The sequence below is a fragment of the Pseudopodoces humilis genome, chromosome 11 (genome assembly GCF_049639895.1).
Source record: "Pseudopodoces humilis isolate 2021_Gansu_Grassland_sample_001 chromosome 11, ASM4963989v1, whole genome shotgun sequence".
In the NCBI taxonomy this organism is placed as follows: Eukaryota; Metazoa; Chordata; class Aves; order Passeriformes; family Paridae; genus Pseudopodoces; species Pseudopodoces humilis.
Window position 1 is genome coordinate 585,562 of NC_142210.1, and position 23,501 is coordinate 609,062.

The 23,501-nt window shown below is 41.5% G+C and overlaps 1 protein-coding gene and 1 long non-coding RNA gene across 3 annotated transcripts in view; one reads left to right on the top strand and one right to left on the bottom strand.

Annotated features, from left to right (window-relative positions):
* Positions 1-23,501, bottom strand: part of HS6ST1 (heparan sulfate 6-O-sulfotransferase 1) — a 185,589-nt gene that overhangs the window by 85,464 nt on the left and 76,624 nt on the right. The window lies entirely within an intron of this gene.
* On the top strand, positions 11,924-23,202 carry LOC106628519 (uncharacterized). 2 transcript variants are annotated; one of them, XR_001331921.2, is made up of 3 exons: positions 11,924-12,118; positions 12,390-12,577; positions 23,103-23,202. It is a non-coding gene; the product is annotated as an uncharacterized LOC106628519 (long non-coding RNA). The 2 variants fall into 2 exon arrangements; XR_001331922.2 differs by lacking the exon at positions 23,103-23,202 and adding an exon at positions 13,124-13,873.

Here is a 23,501-nt window from a genome sequence, read left to right on the forward strand (position 1 = left end):
GATGTTGGTACCTTTGATAGGGTTGTTATAGATGACAATATAATATTGGCTTTTGCATTTATAGATTATTTTTTTGTATCACAAGTATTTTGATATAGTACAATTTATATTTAATTTTAACTGCTTTTGTATAGCATAATCTGTCAGTATACACTGTATAGTTTATATGAATGGTAATGTAATAAATATGTCATAGGCATTAGAAAACTGTTAAAAATGGAGACTAAAAATACCTCCATGTAACCAACTTAAAGAACAGTGCAAAAACACTGATTTTCCTTACATTTGTGAACCGACACAAAAGCATCTGGTGTGTGAAATAACAGGATAGGAACATGGGAAGACCTTATCTATGGAATATCCTGCAGGCCGGGCAGAGGTTAAAAATCAAACAAGAAGAGAACCTGGAATATCAAGAGTTCCCAAGGAACTTTGAATAATAAAACATGAATATGCATGAGCCTCAAGAATAATACAATATAGAGACAAACTGTTTCAAATCTACCGTGTGTTCTTTGGCTTTTTGCAGGAATACCCCAGCATTGGACTTTTGTCTCTTATTTCCTATTAAACTTCTTAAAAATCCTGAAGAGTTACTCTGTCTTTCACAGGGCTTTAGCCCCAGCTGGTGACACTGCACTGCTCTGTCACTGCAGGATGAGCCTCAGCAAGGTGACACAAGGCTGGGAAAACTGGGATGCTCATAAAAAAAACCAAACCAAAACAAAAAAACCCACCAGAAACTCTAATTTATGAGGTAGAGAACACCTTTGACACACATTTGTTCTTTTATGCTAAATTTCACTCAAATCTGCAGGATTCACGTATGCTGTCTTCATCCTGCTAAAATCTGACTCAGTTTTGTTCACCATGAGATTTCTGCTTATCTCAGGATCTCCAGCTCCTTACTCACTGCTAAGCTGGGAAAAGTTTGCTTCGGTTTGCCATGTCTGAGTAAAAGGTGTGTTACAACACCAGAGACTGAGGAGGGTCCAGGAGCTGAAGAAAAGGAGGATAGGCAAAATTTCAAGGTCATTAAGCTATTTGAGAGTCAGTGGATTCCTATGAGGCAAAAAGAGAACCTCTTTGGATTTTTTTTAATGGAAAAGTTTGTTGTGAATAAGGACTGCTTGTTCTAAACAAGACTTTTATGTATTTAAACCTCCCCATCACAGCTGACAACACCCCAAGGGCAGAGTTTTCCAAAAATGGTAGACAAAATGTCTAGAAATCTTCCACATGTGCAGCTGGCAAACTGTTCACGTCTCATTCAACCCCCAGCAATGAATTGTTACTCTGACATCAATCAGAAGTAAAAGTGTTGCTCCTTTCAAATAGGCTACCATCCCAAGTTCCTGTGCATACAAATACACACACATTTGGTAAAAAGAATAATGGTGTGGTTATTAATTCTGCTACTTTCCTGCACTTAAATAAGTCTTATCTTTACCATTTCTCTGAAGAAGCCTTTGCTGAACACAGTCTTTTCAAGGATACACCTTTCAACTACAGTACTCAAAGCCTGATCTTTTGTTTGCAAGAAGAATTTGGAAAAAAACCAAAACCCACAACAAAAATCCTACCATATTGCCATTGTGACTTGGTACACAGCAGGCAAAGCTGAATGTGAGAGGAGACTCCTTTTGAGTGCAGATCCAGTGGTTTCATTTCCCAGTTTTATTATAATACCACAAACACATCCAGAGCCACTCCTCCAATACATGCACGTTATCTGTCTCCAGCTACATTCCAAAATACCACTTTTTGCAACCAAGCTGAACATTCTCAGTAAAGAACAGACACTATTTTGGAAAAAAGTAATTTCAAAATGATGATCAATGACTGTTTTTCTGCAAGGAAAGTAAAGGCCAGCTATTTGTGCTCAAGAACGTCCCTGGCACTGGAGGATTAAACTCAAGGGCTCACAATATCCCTTATGTACTGGAAAGGACAGCAGGTAGATGCTCCTAAGAGATTTAATTCTAATGCTGCATAAGCCACTCACAGTCACAAAGACTTTGGCATAGACACAGATTCCAACTGTTCTATGTAACTAAACAAACCCAGAAACATCATTCATCGCTGAAAAGCCTGGAAGAGAGCATGTGAAAACCAGGGAGAAGGAAAGGAAGGATATCTCACACAGCCCTGGGTAGTGCCTTTGGGAGGAGAAGGAGACAAATCTCCCTCTTCCCCAGAAGAGGAACCACTGCTTTGAATTTTCCAGCACCAACTGGATAACCATTTCACTGGATAGCTCTCACTTACACTGAAATAGTTTTGAAAGAGCTACATCAAATGAACCTGCACACCAGTGCACAATATTTATTTGCCCTCTGGGAGAAAGCCAGCATTGGTGGGTGAACACAGGGAGTGCAGTGCTGGGAACTTTAAGGAGTGTTGGACTTGGGGAAGAAAGTAATACATTGCTGTAAGCAGTGTTTTAACACTTAGGTCAGAAACATATTCTGTCCCACATTTGTCTGCTAAGTTTAATTTTCACCCTCCATGTCCTACTTCTGCAATGCTCAGGAAATCACTAAACTGAAAATAATTGGAAGCTGGAGAACTATTAAGGGGAAGTATCACATTTGCTTGCCCTGTTTTAGTCTTCCTTGAGCTATCAGAATAGATGGATTTTTCTCCTGCTCCAGTACAGCTGTTCTTATTCTTTCTTCTTTCAAAAAGGTAACATCCCATATGAACACAAGGTCCACATATACTTGTGGAAGTGCATCAAGATTACATGTGTATGTGTGCACACAAGCTTCCAAAGCTGGATGGCTTCAAGCTCTGCTTACATAGATACAGCTCAGACTCACAGCTCCATATTGTGGTACGTGCAATATTGATGGTATTTTGTTACATTTCAAATTTTAAAGCTGTAATACACAGCTTTTAAAACATGCAGTTTGCATGAGTGCCTTTACAATTGCAATTACCCTTTGCTTTGGAGTTCCCTTTTGCAGCAAAACAGCTTCACCAAAAATGGCAATTTCAGGTGTTTTGGCTATTGCAGCATCTTGCAGCACTGCATTAACCAAACACATTTAAAACAACATTTATCCAATTTAGAAAAATAATATGACTGGTGAATGAGTAGCAGCACAAAGACAGCTACTCTGCCTCAGCAGCATCAGCAGAGTCAGAGATATTTAGGGGAGGAAAGAGGCAGGAAACACAAGGCTGGGAACATGACTGAATTTTCACATTTGTTATCTACAAATTGCTATGAAAATAAACCATAGCAGTGACAAGAGCAGTGTGTGGGAGATACCTGCAACACCCTCCAAATAATGCAGTCATCAGAAGGGAGTTGCAGAGTTCCATAAGGAAGCTCAGGACACACATAGAGAGGGTGGGAGAAGTTCAGGCTGTCCTGTGATACTGAACTCAGGGGCAACACTCCAGGCTTCAGGCACCTCTCTAAAAGCTCCTTGCTCAGATCTCACAAACCCCTCCGACTCTCCATTCAAAGATGGGAGGAAGTTTTCCAAGACTCCTGAAATTAAATATTTCTTATTCCCTGTTATATAGTTGATAATTAGAGGTGGGCTGGGGGGAAAGGATTTGGGGCAGGTTTTGTGTTTCAACAGACTTAACATGGTACAGCAACCTGCCAGTAAACACTTTGCGGGAGAGGGCAAAGAGTTTTGGAGCTCAAAGCTATACTGATTAAATGTATTTAAAATCCCACTCCCATTTTGAATTACACTTGGAAGTTATTTTGTGACTTCCTATGGAGATCATCCTCACTGAGGGAAAGCAAAGAGTTTCCTCATACAGAGTTCTGAATCCCAGTGCTTTTCATTGCAACAGTGACACGAAGTGGGAGGTTCGCAATTTCATTGGCAAGAGACTTGTGTTGCCTCACTTCATGCTATTTCTGGGTCAAATGGGAAACTTGTGTTTGGATAGTCTTTTCTTTTTGTGAAATGGCTCCTTTTTTGGGACATGTATTTATAGAGTATTGGGAGTCATACCATGACTGCTTCTCCTCAGTGCAACACACAACTCAAAAGTCACTTGTAATAGAGCATACAAAGGGGGAGAAAAGCAAAGAAGAAAGAAATATTAATCTTTTTTTATAAAAGAAGATTTTACACTTACCTGTGTTTTTCAGTTCATAAGTGAAGAGCAGAAGAACAGAAGATCCAACAACAGTGAACATATGGAAGAGAGAAAAAAAAAAATACACCGTTATTTCAGAAAATGAGGTTTATTTAACACAGACAGCTGGAAGAGCAGAGGCCTGAAGATCTTGCCCACTGTCTCTCCACAAACCAGATGACATACACTGGAGCTCAGAAGGTGTAAATTCATGGCAGAATCCCCCTTCAGGAATGGGACAGAGATTATTTTATGGCTGAGGTCACAATTTGTTGAAACGAGCTTAAATTGTGGAGTGTGGCAGTTTCTTTCTTATGGCACAATGAAAGCCTGGTCAAAGTATTTGCTGTCCTGAACACACTTTAGATCAGCAGTATCCTGTAGATGATGAGATTTTTGGCATGTCTTTTTGTGTGTTCTAGTCGTTTTAAGAGAAAAGGCAGAACAAAACACTTTGGCAGGAAAAACACTGCTTTTCATGTTTGAAGAGGGCCCTTACTTCTCTTTTTAAAGGTCTCTATGCTCAGAGAGAATTAACACTTATTTACCATCAGGGTGCTTTCAAGGATTCTCAAGTTCAGTGGAATTCTTCTCTTTCCACATGATGAATTTTAAAAACGCTGAACAAAACCAGGCAGACAGGACTGTCTTTTCTAGAAAATCCTCCTTTCCCTCCCTTCATCCCACCCTCTCACCATAACCGAGGAAAAGGCTGAGATGAAAGCCTGTACCTTAACTAAGCCTCTGTCTGCAGGAGTGAGGCTGAGTTTCAGTTCCTGCACTACACACAAAGAGAAGCCATTAGGAGCCTGAGGGTTACAGGGAAAGGCACTGACAGGTTCCTTTTAATTAGCCTGGAAAGTGACTTGGTGAGAATGGCTTGTCTGTATCAATAGCTCTAATTGACTGTTCTGAAGACAGACAGAGCAAATAAAGCAGGGGGTAATTATTGTCTGTGACAATTTGATTGACAAGCTTGTCCCTTGGAGGAGAATCCAGAGAGCCCATTGTCTAGCAGAGCTCCCAAAATAAAGCATTTGCTTTCAGAGGGCTCCATTAAAAAGCCCAGCGGAGGCCTGGGAGATTTGGCATTCTGTTAATGGGCTAGCAGCCATCCCAGCCAGGGGGGCTCCAGCACGGCTCAGGTGTGCTCACAGGGCAGGGGAAAGAGGAGCAGAGGGGTGGTTCAGCCCTGGGCAAGAGGAGGGAAAGGAGAACAGATGAGGAAGGTGCTGCCTCATTCTCCCTGCAATACACTCAGAGATTCAGGGTGGCAGAGTTTCAATTCAGCATCCTGGCCCATCTTAAATAGAGAACACTGCTTGAGTCAGCCAGAATACACAGGAGGCCATTGCAAGGGATGATGTTGTCATAAATCCATATTGTGATAGTGGCTTTTGCAAGTATTAAGATGAATGTTATATGTTATATGCTTTTGCTATGTCTTTTTCTTTTTCTCCTGCTAGCAACTTTTAGGCACAGGTCAAGAAGAATTTTGGATTTGGGGCAATGTCCTGTCTGTGCAAAGCAAGATAACCTCCAGGAAACAAATGATGGGGCCCAGGCTGCTGTCAACACTGACCGGCTGCAGAAGGAACCCCAGCCCAAATGAAAATGTGATAAAGGGAAATAAAATCTTTAAGATGCACGCTCTGAAAAAGTGGATTCAGGGCGTAGCCATGCAAAATACCTCTTGGAAAAATATGAATATGCATTAAAACCCCACAGCAGAATGGGATAAAAGGAGTGTTCCAAAGATATCAGGTGTGTTCCTGGCAGCACACCAGTGCACCCAGCTGCTTTAACCCTTTGCTTTATTATCTTTGTCTCCTTATCGTCTTTTTGTTCATATTAAACCTTTTTATAATTTATTAAGCGAGCGAACCTCATTTTTCACAATGTTGTCCAATCTAACCACACATGGAAGAGCTGCTACCCATGCTTTGGGTTTTCCAGACCACCAATCACAACCCAAATGAATTCAGGCCATGTTTTTAAACAGCACCTTTTGAAACTGTTTCAGCAGAAGCTAAAAGCTCCCCAAAGCTCTGTGCTACCTGCCAGGCATACCACAGCAAAGGTGAGGGCCCCCCAAAAGACAGAGAGAAGTTGGCAGGACAGAAACAGGAGGGAGAAAGCACCAATTAGAAACAAGACTGGCAGGCAGTTTGGAAAGAACACAGACACCTCAGTGCTGCCCGCTTGTTTGCCCATTTTCAAATTTCTTTCACTTCTAAAGAAGCATCACTAAGGAAAAGTTTCTGTACCAACTAACTGCTGGCCACACTTGTTTTCTCACTATGAAAACTGTCTTAATGTGTGTTTAGGCAACAACAGTGAAAATAAAAAGTCAGTGTCACTGGAGGTATGAATTCAATTTTGAATTGTTTAACCATTTAACCAATTACTTGGATTCTTATGGAAACTTGTGGTTTCCCCCTCGTTTTATTTTTTAATGTCAAGACAATTTCATTAGAAATTCCAAACCACTTTGCTAAGAATATTCCTGTTCTTCACATCAGTGAAAAAAAATAAATAAATTATTTGGGCAGTTTTATTCAAGAATGACCCTTCAAAGCACCAGGTTGTTCTTCCACTCAGAACCACAGAGCACAGGAAAGTCCCAACATGGGTTTGCTGCCAGGAGTAGTGCTAAGGGCCCTCAGGCACATGGGATGGAGCCAAACCTCACTCAGGAGGAACAGAAGCTATTCATCAGCTCCAGCCTGTCACTGTGTGTGACAGCAGCAGCCAGGCTACCAACAGTGCTGGCTACAGGTAGGACACACTCACAGAGAGGCAGTGGCTTTGAGAGCCTACAATTTAAATGTCTGAGACAAAGCCTGAATGGAAAACTGAGCGACAGGGGCTGCCCCAAGGTTTAAAAGCAGGCCAGGGGCACAACTTGTGAAACCTCCAAGATGTCCTGCCCTCAGGCTCAGTGTCTAACCACTGAGGGTGAGCAGCCCACCAAGTGCTACATGCCACGCAACTTCCATTCTGGGATGGGAAAATAAAAGATGAGGCAGGCCAGTGCACAGCTCAGGCTCTGCAAGGGTTCAGCTGTGGGAGCTGTATCCTCTGGCACATACAAACAAGGTTTTTTTAATGCCAGACAGTCTGCCTCCTGACTGTCTTTACAAAGAGCCACAGGTCAGCAGGCCCCAGCCTGTGTTGCAGCCTCCCAGGTGGCGGTCCCAGAAGAGTTAAGGATTACTGAGTCATGAACACAGGTCAGTTTATAATAAAGTTCAATCTACTGTTCTGCCTGGAAGGTCAAAGACATTACTTCAAAAACTGAAACTGTGCTTAGAGGTCATTGCCCAAGCTCAAATTGCAACAGCACAACCACATAAACCACAAAAACTCAAGAGACATTGCTGGAGAAGTCAAAGGGTAAGAGAACATTGCAGCCTGGACCTTGAGAAATACAGAAACCCTGAGGCAAGGTAGGTCTTGGCTGTGGAGAATATCCCTAATCTGCAGAGCACAGGCTGAACTCAAAGAACACTTAAACTTTGAGCTACACAGAGTATTTTAAGTCGAAGAATCATCAAATGGTTTGGGAAGAGACCTTAAAGATGATCTTATTTCACCCCCTTATTTCATCCTTAATCGTATTTCTTGGCCAATTTACTGTTCACTGACTATTTTGCTGCCATCTGTGTATGAACGACTTGAATGTAGGATCTCACTCTGTGGCAGTTATCAAAATGAAAATACACACCTCAAAACAAATCACAGGAATTCTACAGGAATTATATAGAAGCAATACAATTGAGCAGTTCTATCAAGAGAAAAACCCAGCAGGGTACTGTGACAAAAGGCTTACAACATGCATATAGGACTTAGTGACCACTACCATGAAAACATAAGGCATGTTTAAATCCACAATTAGGCTCACAGCAGCAGCTTAAAAAACTTAACTAGGTCATTATGGCCTGAATCAGATGAGCCAGGATACTACATGATCTGGACTAATGCCAGAGCAAAATGAGTCTTTAAGCTCAACAGACAGAAGTCCCAGACTGATAGTAAAGTCTCTTTTGACCTCTTCCTACCTTCCAGATGAAGTAGATATGACTCAGCCCCCTTCCAGACTGCACCACTTTTGAAACTACAGTGATGTAAATTCTATCTAAAACCCCTTGTGCTGAAAGGTGCTTTGGTGTTGGCTGGGAATTGTTTCCTAAGACACTGGTGTCAAGCACTCAGGTGTAAGCAGCTGGCACCCTGAGCCAACATTTATGCCAGGTTCTCTTCAGAGAGTGCCACCCATCACTCAAGGCAAACATTCTCATTGAATCCAAAGCTCCAGAAGTGTCTCGGATTTCAGTGTGTTACTCAGTATGTGAACTAGCCCAGCATCCATGGCAACAGATGAACCTGAGACATTTCTGTGTCCCCAACCTTGGTTCTGTTAAATGTCTGCAGTTTGATGTGATGGGGGAACATTTCAGCTGACAAAATGGACAGAAGCAGCTGCTTCTGGAGCCATGAGCCTTGGGTTTGTCTATACTTGGAGATAAAGAGCCAGGTTCTGAAAAAGGGGTGCAATATACATCTAACACAGTCATTGCAAGGGACACAGACATCTGGGCTTGGAGGCAGTGAATGCGGATCAAAAAGCTGCTTTGGAATGGTGGATAAGCCTATTGCAGTTTTTCCATGGTGTGGGGGAAGAGATGGCTGGGGAAAGGATGAGCCTCCTGCTCTGGAGAAAGGAAGAGTTTTTCCAGAGTTGATCAGGCAAAATGTATCTATCTAAGAAAGCAAGCAAGCAGTGGAACTTAGAAAGGCTGATTTCCCAGGGCTCGGGGTTTGATTATCCCATGTCTAAAGAAAGTGGGAGCTCTACTCAGAGCTTCTCTAGAAGCAGAGGCATGTGTCCCGTGTGGGTTCATTAAGGTCTAATAATGCAGCTGAGCTTACCCCTAAACCTCCCCTCAAGCAGGGAATTAATTTGTGTGTGTTTGCTTTGCCTGGCCACCTATTTTCACTGAACTTCCCAGCTGAAATTGCCTGGTGAATTCAAAGGCTTTTACAACAGGAGTGACATGCACGAAATTAGATGATACAATCATATACACCTCATTCCCTTCAGAAAGTAGGTTAAAAGTAATTTAGGATGCTTTTCAGCACAGAACTCCTAATGGCTGACCATTTCAGAATGAAGATTTTTATTGTGTTTTCCTGTACTGTGATGCTACATAGGAGTAACGAGGGGAGCAGAGACTGAAATGGGGTGCAGGCAGTGGAGGCCTGGTCCTATGGGTGACCAAGGCACAGAATATTTCAAGTACGAAGAGCCTGCTAATTGGACCCATACAAGGCCTGGCAGCTCTTCCCCCTGCCACCAAAGCCACCAGGAAATCCTTGCTTCCTCAGCTGTTTCTAAAAGGACACTACTAATGACTACTGCTAATTTGGATTGTAAACAGCCTTTCTCAGACCTAGGAAAGTCTACATGACTCTTCTCCTAACTGGAAGAATTATTCCTCCAGGTCTTGGGCTGTGCTGCAGGTTTCCAAGTCTGGAGCAAGGACTGACCCTACAAATAAAGAGTCACCACTGTCTTGCATGTGCTTCATGCTTTCAATCCATTTGCATTTTTTAGCTGCTGGCACCATTAGGGGAGATGCTGTTCTCAATTAAAACCAGCCCATTGCTTCCCTAAGCTTAATTAGAAGCAGGGCTGTACATCCTGGCACCAGCAGTATTTTTTTTCAATTAATGGACTTAACAGGCAGCAGATGCCAGTGTCTTCCTTTCTCCCCTCTCCAGCAAGCATCTTGCCCCTATTCTAAAATCATAGGCAATGATTTTAAAGAGATAGCTAATTCAGATACTGCTTCTAAAACTGAGAATAGTTGTAAAAAACCCCCAAATAAATCCATGAGAAAGCCCATAGTAATCTTTCATCTTTGTATTTTAAAGCAGGTGAGAAATGCTGAGCAAAAAGGGGGATGGTGAATTAAATAACACGATAGTCTAGGACTAACCTTCTTGTGTGACTTCCAAAATCCAATGGTAAGACTGCAAAAAGACTGCAGTTAATTTTTCTTGATAAAATAATTCACACACTTCAACTTCCTTGCATTATTTCACTGATCATAAGTTGCATTGATCCTAAGTTACTCCTCCCATTGGAAACTGTAGTTTCTAATTAAATGTGGTGTTGATCTTTTATTATATAGCAACATATCATAGCCTTTACTCTGGTAAGATATTGCCTCTGTTTTAACACTGTTGCCTGCTTTCATTAAACTCTGTAGACCTTCCTCTCTTTAAATGACTACTCCTCTTTGGCTGGAATTCGCCAGACTTTTCTGCTCTATACTTTTGGTCAGGAATTCAACAGAAATACAGCACACATAAACCTTGCTTCCTTGCAAACTTAGTTAAAAACAGCCCTGGGGGAATCACAGCTCAGGATGACAAGGCTCCATGGGGGACTACAAGGAGGCTTCAGATACACCTGATAACAATGATGCCTTTTCTGGCAGGCCTGGGCAGGAGGGTGTTCCAGAGGCATGGATGAATCACATGTAAAATCCTGCCTAAAGTCTATCAGATAAAACCTCCTTTTAAACCTCAAGGGCTAGTAGCCATGACATTAAAGGATGATTTCATAAAGCAGACTGATAGCTGTCCTACTCCTGTTTTGCTCCTTACCCTGTAAGTAAGGAAAGGGGGGAAACCTTTTCCCCACCCCTTGTGGGTAAGGAGGAATAGAATGCCCTAGCAGAGAAGCACCAAAATCCACACAGGGCCCTAAATTAGGGCTTCCATCTTACAACAGTGAGCCGCCACTACTTCACAAAGCAATCCTGAAACCCAACCATATTTAATGCTTGAGAACATCTATCTGTCCCAAGTGCCATGATAAATTTTGTGATGTGCAGATCCTTCTTTTACTGAGACTGCTGAGCACCCACCTCTGCACTGGTGCCCATCCACCAGTTACTGTCCCCCACAGTCTGCTGTACCTGGCAATAAATGGTAACATATGGCAATATCTGACAGGTTAGCCTACTTGGTTCAGTGTCCTGAACGTCTAAAATCTACAAAAGCTCACGGATTTTATTTGTGAGCACTGTAATACAAAAGGCCCAGTGTCCCCCTTCTCATGTCTTACAACCCAGGCCAGTGCTGGTGCTCGTTTCACAGCACAGAAAGAACAGTTTGCTTTCTTTTAGTCTAACAAAACTAACTTGCCTTTCCATTAAGCAGCTGGATCAGATCATGTTTAAGAGAAACTGTCCTTAATTAATTTGATAAGATTAAATTTATTTTAGAAAAAGCATAGGAGCTGCCCAAGGGAAAATCTCCCTCCCCACTCTATAATACAAACTGGTTCCAATTCCATATGCTTTTTTCATGGAAACTGTGAATGTGATAGATAGGGTCATTCATAGCATTAAAAAAGGGAAATAACATAATTGATGCTGACATCAAAATTATTACTCTTATTTCAGGAAAGCAGAGAACAATTGGGAAAAGAATAACCAAACAGAAGGGCAAGGGGAAGGCAAATAGGGGAGTTTTTCATATGGTAAGTCCACTTTTTGGAAACTGAAATGAATCTGGGATGGTTTCCTAATCTGAAAGTGTTGCTTACATCGGAACTGCGCCCTTTTAATGCTTTCTTATTTCGACATTTATTTTTTTACTGAAAACAAAGTATGTAATTGCATTCCCTGTATGAGCAAACCAAAACAAATATATAAAAGAGCATTTCTCACAGAGAGAGAGGGAGAGAGAGAAGAGAGTCCAGAAGTGTCCCACCCAAGTTTTAGACATTTACCTGAGATAACTGACTTGGAAACTTGCTGCACACCTGAAATCTGAAGCACATTCTGGGAGGCATCATTCTGGTTCTGTGGACTACACTCACAACCTGTCCAGTGAACACAAAGGACAGGCAGGATGAAATTCTCCAGTGAGCCTGGCTGGAGCTGAGCTCAGTGGGCTGACAGACAGAATAATGCTGTACCTGGCCACGAAGGTGACTACAAAGACTTGATTTTGATTCTCTCACCCAGCACCCAACTACTCCAACTAATTCCCTACCACTTGTATGGCAGAAATCCAATTATATCAGTTCTGCTTGCTGTGACAGTATTAGACAAGTCTTTAAGCATGATTAATGCTGATAGGAAATACAGAGAATGTCTGATTTGCCTGTTTTTAATGATCCCTTTACCTGCCTCATTCTTCCAAGCTTTATGGAACTCCTTTTCCATGCTGGAAGACTAAGAAACAAATGTTATTTTCAGAAAGCTTCCTGACCAGCACACCAGGAATCAAATGAGGCAATTTAACTGAAAGAGCCCACTCTGCAGGAGACAGTAAAAGCTGCCACGTACAAGATTTAAGAGAACTGAGGAAGAAGAGGAACTACTACTTTGACACCAGGCTTGAGAAGATGGATTCTGTCCAGGAAATCACACTACATCAGCTTATGGTAAGTCTGGCTCAGGCATTCTAACTCAAGGATTTTTATCTGATGCAATCCATTTTGCATATGCTAGTTTGATTTAGGAAATGCAGCTCTGTCTAGATGAGAGTTACTGATCTTTTTCCTGATGTTTTTCTTGACATCCCCTAACAGCCTCTGTTTCAGAGCTAGCTGATGTGCACGGGTGCTACAAGAGCTCCTGCTGTTACTGACAGCCCAGCCTCAAAGCCAAAGGCTTTATTTCAAGTCCTCTCCAAGGCCTCATCTGCCAGAATCATGAGAGAAAGGTCTTGAGAAAAACCCTTTGGCAAAAATCCACTTCACCAAGCCAAAGGGCCTGAAAAGTGTTCATTAGAGCATTTTAGGTGTTTGTTTGACATGGACCTTACCTTGACCATCATTGTTAGCACAGACTGGGAATAGCTCAGCAGTTCTCTCCAGCCTCTGTTTTTCACAGTGGTTTCATGGCAAGCAGCTTTTCTCTCACCTTTCTGTCTGTACTATAGGCAAACAAGCAGGGATGGAAACAGATCCTACATTTTTTATTTTCAGGGGAAGGACGTAAAATAACACTGAGGAGAAAGGACAAAGGGGGACCACAACAATGCAACAACCACCTGGTGAAACAGCACATAGATGAAAGCACGTGTTAATTTGGATAGAATTATGGTCTTTTCATTTATTAAAAGAGTCACTTCTGCTCCCTTGGATTATTGTGAATGAAAGATCAGGACAAAACTCATATATTCTTCCCCTACTCACTAAATAAAGTAAAAATGCAGATATCTTGCTGAGAACCAGCAAAGCCCCACTGCAGCACCAGTCAGAGACTGTAAAAAGAAGTTACACAGAAACTGGCTCTTTACACACCTCTTAATTCTGGATATTGTGCATTGAACAGTTTCTGGTTTTTATACCTATCCACTTTGCTGTTTGTACAGGTGTTTATGCACCAGGGAAACAGGTTTTAAAACAGGAAAACAGGTACAAAACCATAAACACTAACTAACAGAAAGTGTACAAGAGATGGACTTGTTCCAAGTGGCTGTTGTTCCTTTAAAATATTGGTGGGAAGGATAAGGAGCTTTGGGATTTGAGCAAAGTTAGACTGTCCTGCTCCAGCTAATAACAAACTTTATTGTAGTTCTCATCTCAGTGACAATAAATCCACTCAATTTCTTAGCTTAAACAGCACTTTATGGGATCCAATGTTTATATGCCCTTCAAACCTAGGAACTAAAAGAAATGCAGTGAAATATAGGACTGATCAAATATTATGTTTTATACACACACACACATGCTTCAGAGATATTAAACACTCAGTGTTTGTTACTCCTAAGAGTAACTAAATTTTAAAATAAGAAAAGACACATTACAAATTGCTGCTAATCATGCCATAATTTTATCAAATGTTGAACATTCCTGCCGGAGACACTGCCTCTTCTTTGCCATAGATCTAGCAGCAGGGAGCTCCCATAATAATACAAAAATACAGCCCGACTGAATTTCTGAGATGGGAATACTCTGTACATCCTCTTGCCACGCCAGGGAAATGCATTTGGCAGCTGACTCCTACAGCTTGCCTTTAAAAGAAAGGCCAAACATCCGAGGACAGGCAGGAGAGCTCTTCCTGGAGCGAGCAATTCCTTTCTCCTGTTCATGATCCCAGGATTACATTGCTCTCATTGAGTCCATTCATCGGCTTAAAACCAGCACCTCACTGCAGTGCCCAGCATATGAAGAGTGGCTGAATTTCAACTAGTTCCTCTGGAAATGCTTAAAAAACACACACCAAAGAAACCTCTCAGACATCTTCCAGGCAGACTTGGTGAGTCTGTTCTTAATGCTCACCTTCCTGTAGCAGAAAAGGTAATTCTTCATTCCCACTGGCTCATTTAAACACATTTAAACACGAGTATTTAAAGAACTACTGAGTCATGATGAAAATCTTAGAAAACATGATCTCCACAATGTACAGATAAGAGAATGTGCTTTGATATTTCAGCTGATTAAATAACTGTCTTCAAAAGCTTGCCCTGCTTTCCCATGCAGATCAGTCAGGGCAACAAAAGGTATCATCTGTCTGTGAAACTATTATACCCCTAGACTTTCATCACTGCTCCTATTTCAATATATTGTCTTCCAGGTGCCTAAAAAAAGGCATTTGAGTGAATGCAGACTAATGTAATACATTATCTGTCTGCTCTCAGTTGTAAAAAAAATTCACTGCAACATTAGCTTAGAAGTTGAGTGACCAAGTCTACAGTGTGTCTACTTATTGTGCCCTGACCAAAGAGCAGGAATGGAGTATATGCTCCAACCTCCCCTCAAACACCAGTTCATCTAATTCTCAGTAACATTTAACTACTTAGAATATAGGGAATGGGTGATTTAAAAAAACCAAGCCAAAACAGAACCCCTCTGGACTTGGTCTTCAAAACAAGACAGTAGCTGAAAGCTCTTGTACAGTTCTAAAAGAGGAAATTTTGTTTTTCTAACTAAATCCAAGTGTGGCTTTAATATACTCTGCTTCTGATCATCTTCTTTGTCTTCTCCCTCACATATAAAATGGACCTTTACCCTAAGACAGGTATGTCAATTTATGTGAACTTCATTACCTCATGGTTTTCATACAGAACTCAAACTTGCATTTGATCATTAACTTCCTGTTATAGCTGTCATTAGTCATTCCAAGAAAAATAAGTAACAAAATACAACTAATATAATATAACAAAGCCTTCAAAACAAAGGTTTTGAAAAGTTTGGATTTTTGGAAAGCAAGAAGCAAAAACACCAAGAAAGCAACAGAGCAGTGAAGCAGTGTGTTTTAGCCTATCTATCTACTTAGAAACTGAAGAGCTGCATTTTCAAAAGCAAAGGGCACATTAGCAAGTTTCTCCCAGACTTTTAAAATACAACATCCATCTTGCCTATCCCATAATGCAAGTGCTCCTCTCAAAGGGCACGCCCTGGCATGAAAGAAATACGGCTGCACTTCTCAGCACAGCCCTGGCAGCTGGATTTTCATGTTGTAACAGAGAGCACCCCAAGGCAGGTTAGCAGGGCACCTGGCTGAAGTCGGCTGGGAATGTAAGGTTTGGACTTTCAATTTCAAAGCTAGGCCAGGCAGCTGCTGGTTTTGTTCCTTCTGTAAGCTTTGTAGCAATTCCTTCTAAGATTCAGTCAGGAGTGATACATGCTCTGGCCATGACCGGAGCATCATCCTGGATTAAAAATGTGCTGACTGCTCTAGGTAACCATCCTGAGTTGTTCATGTACTTCTGCAATTGGACAGAGTAATGCAGAATGTAATGTGTGAAAATTGTCACCCCATCAAGTTAACTGGGTGCTTATTTTGGCAGGAGAGATTGAACAGGCCGTGATAAAAAACAAAAAACAAAAAAACAAACAAACAAAAAAGGAAAACCGCTCCCAATTTCTGATCAGTAACTGGGTTTTCACAGTTTAACAGTTAGCCAGCAAAAGTTTTGGGGAAAAATACTCCCAAACTTGTGCAAAACAAGGTTACATGTTAAACAGGCTAAATGAGTTTATATTGTGTCTCTCCCATTATGAATGTGTCCCTACAGTACAGTACAGTATTTGTATCAATTGGGCATTATGCATCCAGTGGGAGAACTATTAAGAAATTAATTGATTTCATTGTCAGGCTGTTTCACTTCCTTCCTCCTCCTATCCTCTCAAGTTTACATCTTCCTTCAATTCCTGTTCTAGCTCTATAAATCACTCTCCTTCTTGTATATCAATATTTGCCTTGAAACTGCATTCCTCTCAGCCACTAATTTTTAAATTAGTAAGTAAAACCATAGGATTTTTTTGGCAAGAGTTACTCTGTGCAAACTCTGGCTGTTGGCTGTGGTTGTTCTGCTCATTTATGACCAAACTGCTGGCAGTACATGCACCACATTCAGCTCTACGTGTTCTTTCCCTCAAAACCAGAGTAGTGTCGTCTTCCAGGTTCCTCAAGCCAAGTCAAACCAAAAAATACATCCTTGGTATGACTAACTAGAGGTCAAACCCGTGGAGATCCAGCAGCCTGCACAAAGAAATTCTTCTGCAACGTGCCTCACCATGCAGGTGAAGTAGTCTTTTGATTGTTGAATAAAATGGCCTGATTTCAGTCCTCTGTGGGATAGATACTCCTTACATGAAGAACCATTTGAGCTCTGTGGCAGCCTGTGAAGTGTGACTACTTTATCAGAGAGGATTCTTTGCAGAAGGTAGAGCTGATTAAATTAGTAAAAGAGATTCCAGAGATCTGCAGAAGGCCAGCAGACACAGATCTTACTCCAGCTTCATACAAACTCCACTCTAACACCCTCTGTGCAGCTCAGGATGTGTTCCCTGTCTGGGGCAGATACACCCAAGGCAGAAAACTCTCCTGCAAAAGATTTGACATTGCCCCCTGAAACACAAAGTGGGCTGACACTGAAGATCACTACAGGAGCTTATTTCTCACCATTCCCCTTTATAGCCCTTGAGCAAGCAGGGAAACACAAATGGTTCTTGATGGGCATAACTGCTGCCAAAACTGGAGGAATCAGAAATGCATACCTATGCTTTATGAGCCACTCACACAAGGACAAAGCAGACAAACTGAATTTTATTTGGTTTTCATTTGAAGCCTTAGATTTTAAGCACTTTTCTTCACGTTGGTCCAACTGACCTTGGCACTTTTATCTTTATGACAGAGTTTAGGTGGAGTCCAAAGATAAAATTCTCTCTTTGGTTTCCTGCTTCCTCTTCCTATGATACTTAAAACTGGTGAGCACAGGGTATCTTTGTGATAATCTTACAAACAAACTGCATGCTAGATTTTAGATAGTAAGCAAATATAAATGTGTATATCATCATCTGGTTCTATTTTACAGCTGCAAGTCATACCTATTCTTTGGGCTTAAACCCACAGTATTTTACTTTAAACAGTATTGGTTGTATGGCAGATAAATAAATACAAGAAGAGACAATTTATCTACATTTTCAATGAAAGGGTTATGAAGTCCTTGCTATGAGGCAATTAAAATAACACAGAACTACAAATGAGGAGATACCGTCCTCAAGTAAGCAATAAAAAGCATGAACAGAAGAGAAAAAAAGCCTGAAATGATCTTTCCATGGCACAGAAATGATACTGGGCTCAACCCCTGTATTCTCCTGGGTAAGTGACACAACTTCCTTGGGGTTCAACAGCACTCTGCCTGGCATTTGAGTATCTGGAAGTGAGGAGGAATACAGCAGCAAACTTTTACTTCAACCAGGCAACACAGAAAGCCTCCAACTGCAAAATTAAACAGGGAGCTCCAGGAAAAGAGCTGCCTAAACAAAACTCCCCAAGACCTGACATCTCAAAAACACAAGAGAAGCAGACAAGCACTGAAATGGCCCCAAGGACCTGTGACTCCTGAGTTATGCTGTGATGGATCAGCCTTCCAGAAACAAGATCTGGAACACCACGATGGGCAGCACCGTGCTCAGTTTGCACAGACAGAGGGAACATAAGTAAAATTGATAGCAGTGAAAACTCAAAGTGCTATGCTGGCTAAGTCAGTCCTCTAGATGATTACTGATGACATCTTATCATCTACAAACCCAAAACATCTAGAAAAGACCAATGAGAAAGACAAAATTGATTTTAGTGAAGACCTGCAACCTATTTAAACAAATGCTGTCAATGTTGCAGTGTAAAATTTCTTCCCCAAAAGGGCTGTACCAGCAGTAGCTCAGCCACCCAGGGCAGTGGTGGAGTCACTTCTTAATATAAAAAAAAAAAAAAAAATTAAAAATTAAATAAAGAACATTTTAAATCCCTGGAGAGATTTAAAAGCTGTGTGGATGTGGCACCTGAGGACATGGTTTAGAGGTGGCTTTGGCAGCACTGGGTTAATGGCTGGACTTTATGATCTTAGCAATCTTTTCCAACCTAATGTTGGAATGATTCTGTAATTCCACAGCAACAAAGCAGAGCAGGCTGTGCCTTTTCATGTACAATCATACGGTCCAGGGAAAAGTATGTGAAATGTCACAGTTACAACTGAAATTAAGAATTGTTTACCACAACCAAACCCTCTCTGTTATCTGTTGTACAGAAGGGGTAAAAGGGATCAGTTCTGTGTGTGGAGTTATTACAGAAATTATGTGCCAAAAAGGTTTTTTTTGAAGGAAGCATTTATTTCTATTAATAAAAGACACAAAGAGTAATAATTAATTTACTGTCTCAGAATACTAGGACAGAGGAGGGATTTGACTATTTAAGCAGTACTACTTCAACAAAGAAGAAAAGGCTGGTTCAGAGAAGTGACAGGCGTCTTCTCTGCACTTTCTCATGAAATTAACTACCCCATAGAAACACAGGTCAGTAAATGTATGACACCTTCATAGACATGACCATAATTTCTCAAAACAGTACTTTTATCAAATTTTGTACCTGGTGTAGGGAAGTCTCTCAGTGTGCAAGAGTAGAACCTGGCCCATTTCATTTGACTGAGCTGGGACTGACAGCTCAAGTGCAAAAGTTGCAGGATATGCCTTGACTTAGGGCCAGAGCAGACCTGCCCCACAGGGAGCTGGTGAAATCCAATAAAGAACAAATAGTGAGACTCCCTTCTTATAACCTTTGAGAAAGGACAGTCCAGCCACCTGCAAGCAATCCTTTGTGGCTCCCAAAGAAGACAAGTGTGTGTTTTCACTCTAACAATTCTACCCCTCTCCTCTGTGTGCCCAGCAGGGTTTTAACCTCAGCTCTGCTTCTCCTTCTTAAATGAGGAAAGCAATCCAGAATCAGGGTGAGATGAGAATCTCTGTGTTGAAACTGCCTAAAGGTTATCACAGATATTTGGAAGAATTGGCCAGATTCTAATCATATGTCACACTACAGACAAGCACTTTTCTTTTTTAAAGAAATACACCATCTTGAGATAGTAGCTTCTACTGGTCCCTGTAATGACTGGTAATGACAGCACCTTGCTCTAGCACTGGGTTGCCACTCAAAACCATCACCTGGAGGAAGATGGAGTAGTTCACTTGATATTTATTAGTATCAATTAGTGTATCAATTAAGAAACTAATGTGCAGCCACAGTGTGATTCTCTACATGTAAGAAATCTCCCATAAATGCACTGAGATGTCCACAGAGATACTGGCTGCAAAAATGTAACCAAATTATTACTAAATATACTTCCTGAGAGCATGGGGGAAAGGAAGAAATTCCAGGCCACATTTTACCTCCTTGGTTTAAAAGTAACTGCCAAGGACTCTGCCTGCCTTGCCCTGTCAAGGATTTTTCACCACTTCTGAGAGCCATGGGTAGGATCTTTCTGCCAGGCTCAGTGCCCAGAGAGCAGTAAAATAATTCAGTAGCCAGAGAGCAGTAACAGCTTGGAGGAAGGGGCTGCTAGGTTTTGGGACATATTTACACAGTGACTTACAGAAGGGATTTTTGTCCCACAGGCTCTTTGGGAAATGTCTATTGAAGTAAGGTCATAGTTTTACCACTAGTGTGCCTCAGGGGGTGATACAGGGCACACATCACATGTAAATCCTCAAGACCATTAGCCCTAAACTACAATAGTCATATGGAATCATTTTTCCTTAATGCTTTTACTGTAGGAAAAAAGAAATATTGCATGAACAGTAGCATATTTCAGGCCTGAACTTAAAAAGACCTTTTTCTTTGGGGTATAGGGGTAACCCTTCAAACAAAAATGAGCAGACTGATCCAAGTCTGAAAGTTACTCTCACTAGCCACTGTGATTTCCTATTTTCATAAATAATGTACTTCCCATGAAGGTGAGAGTGTTTTTCAGAGCAATGCTATGAACAGACATCCTTTTGCTTGGTTTTTGTTAGTGTTTGTGTGTCGCTGTTGGACACGATGTAGAAGTGTGGATTCTATGCAGCACACCAGAAGGAGCTGCTAGGAAAAGGCCTCTATTATCTGAACTTTTCACATTTTATAGGGTATTACACTACAGGTTTAACATGATTGGTAAAGGGAACATCACCTCTTGTCCCATTGGTGGGACAAGAGAAAACACTAATGACAGCTGTACAGAACTGTTTTGAGAAAATGAAATTGTTTACAAAGATACTCCTTGAGCTAGAGCTGCTCTCAAGAGACTTTCCCTTGGGAACAGATCAGCCACTGACAGGCTGTAATTCTCTCGGGTGCAGAAAAATCAGGCCATCGATCACATGTGTGATTTTATTTTATTTTATTTTTATTTTATTTTATTCTTGGCAGTAACAAAGCTAATTTCAAAGCATTAGGGTATGTTGTCTTCATAGCACAAAACTGACAGATGTTTCATATGTTAGAAATAAACCTCAGTAATCTTCCTGTGCCATCTTCAATGAGTTTTGGCTTTTATTTTCCATAGTAGGGGAAAATACAGGGTTGAGGTGCAGGTTTGGAGGATTCAGCACAGTTGTTTATCTTCTGCAGTCTCTACAAGGTTTATCCTGAGTGCTTCTGAGCTGGGACTGCTGTGAACCAGCAAGAAACTGAAAAAGGAGCTGGACACACAAGTGTCACATCAAGTGACATCCAAAGTGACTTGGCAGTAACAAACACCTGCTTCCCCTGAAAACTGAGCAAAACCAAGACAAATGAAAAGCCTGCATCTGTGTGCCTGCAGATGTGATGGGTGATGAGTGGAAGGCGTCCCAGCCTGTTGCTGAAGGGTGGGAATGAGGTGATCTTTAAGATCCCTTCCAATCCAAGCCATTCTGTGGTTCGTGGTGCTCATGGGCAGAAAACAATCATAATGTGCCTTCCAACAACAGTCACCCTGCAGTTTCTGTTAGCCTGCAAATCCTTTGTTCAGCAGGAGCAGTTCAAAAATGGCTCTTCCTAAACCTCACTAAAACACTCACCTTTGAAACCTATGGAATTTTGTTCCATCTATGAGAAATGATACAACTTCTAAAATGTTTTTAACTAACTTTGGTCAAGGATTTGTTTGTCTTTGCCCATGGGGAAAGGAAGTTTCTTTCCAAAAGACTCTGTTTCACCAGTCACGGCCTGGTGACCTTAACAGTAACAGGCTGGGAATAGCCAGAGGAAGCAGAGCAGATATGAGAGCATTAACAAACATTAATGAGCATCAACCCCAAGCATCAACCCTAAGCATCATCCCCTGGTTTGCCTGGTCTGAGAAAACACTGATAAGAGAACTGAAGAATGAGGACTAAATGAGCATCTAAGGTGAATGAATCAACAGGAGATCGAATACTCAGAGTTGTGGCATTTAATGAACTTGGGAATTTCTTTGGGGTTTGTCTGTACAAATATGTGAAAAATCTAGTAAAAAGGCATGTGTGATTTTTCACTGCACAACCCAGGCAATGTGTGGATTAAATGATTTCTATTGCACATCCTGGCCAGAATAAAGCAATGCCTTAATTCTCTAACACTGAAAAGATGTTGGACAGTTTTTGTTTTCCCCGCAGTTTCCCGTGACACATCAAACTAAAGACATACAATTTTAAAAGTTACAAAACACAGCTTTGTAACTTTTTGACACAGGATTGTCCCAGAGAACCCAAGTCCCAGCGTGCTTACAATTGAGCCACAATAGCAAAACCAGTAAAATAATGAAAATTTATGGTGAATTTTCATTTACCTTGGAAAAATCACGAGCTAGCTCCATTTTGCAGTGCAAGTCCTGATGAGATTACTCCTTGCCAACACAAAGCTTAACACCAACTGCTCATGCCAGTCTGTGCCCCTAATCTCTACTTGCATAAATATCCAGATAATACTATTTCTACTATTAATAATGATAATAAAAATACCTCCCCCACATCAGGCCTGGTGAGAAATCACAATCTGAAAGCATTTCAAAGGCTGTCAGCCATGAAAATCAATCAGTGCTGACAACCCCAGCTGAATCAGGGCTCATGGAGGCAGTATCCAGCATTACTGGAGACCTGCCAGCCTAATCCTCTCGCTGTAAATACGCTGCTGCAAGCGCCTCTGACAAGGGAAAATGAGCAGATTACATGGGGAGGTAACAAGCTTGAACTGCACCATGTCATGAATGGTGTGGTGGAGGGGAGAAATCAGCCTCCCTTTGTACTCCCAAATTATTTGTTTTGTAGCAATCCTTTGAGTAAATATTCTGGCAAGAGAAGTTTCCCCCTAGACATGTTACTACAGCCTTACTCTGCAAGTAAGTTGGTGGCTGTAAAAGGTAAACCCTTTTGCCTTGTCCAACAGAAAATAAGCCTTTTGCAAGTTCTCAGCTTCCCTCAACTTCACAAAATCAGCCTGACCTCTGCACTCAACAGCCACCAAAAATCTTGATTTGCTCTGTGCCCCAGGAATGGAGCCCAGATGGAACAATACAGCTGGGGGCCTGCATGTTCTGCTGCCTTCTCTGGCAGAGAGGCTGTTGAGCATCCTCTGGGCTCTCACTTGGGCCAGCCAGGAAACAGAATTTAAAAGGAGTGGATGGGCACTGAAATGCACATGCAATCAAACTGATTACTCACCACAGCTTGCCATCTACAGGTGCTCCTCAACGGAACTGGCACTAAACCCTGTTTGTTTGTCCCTGTGCTACCAACACTGTGAAACTGTGCTCCTGAGAAACTAAACCAAAATCCAACAGTGAAAAGACCACTGATGATTCACAGGTTTGTATCATTCCACCCCATCCAGAAGTGCTTAAGCATTTCTTGACCCTGTGGCTTTACCAGCTCTACACCCAGAGCCAGTTTTGTCAGCTGTTCTCTGAGAATGAGCCCACCAGCCAGGAACTGCAAACATTTTACAAAGCTTCCTCCTGGCTTTTAGAGCTTCACTGACAGCAATCCGTGCAGAGGTCTGTGTGCTACTGACACCAGACAGTGCAGAAATGAAGGAAATATCAAAATCTTCCAACACTCCCAGAGTTTTGGTCTTTGCTGC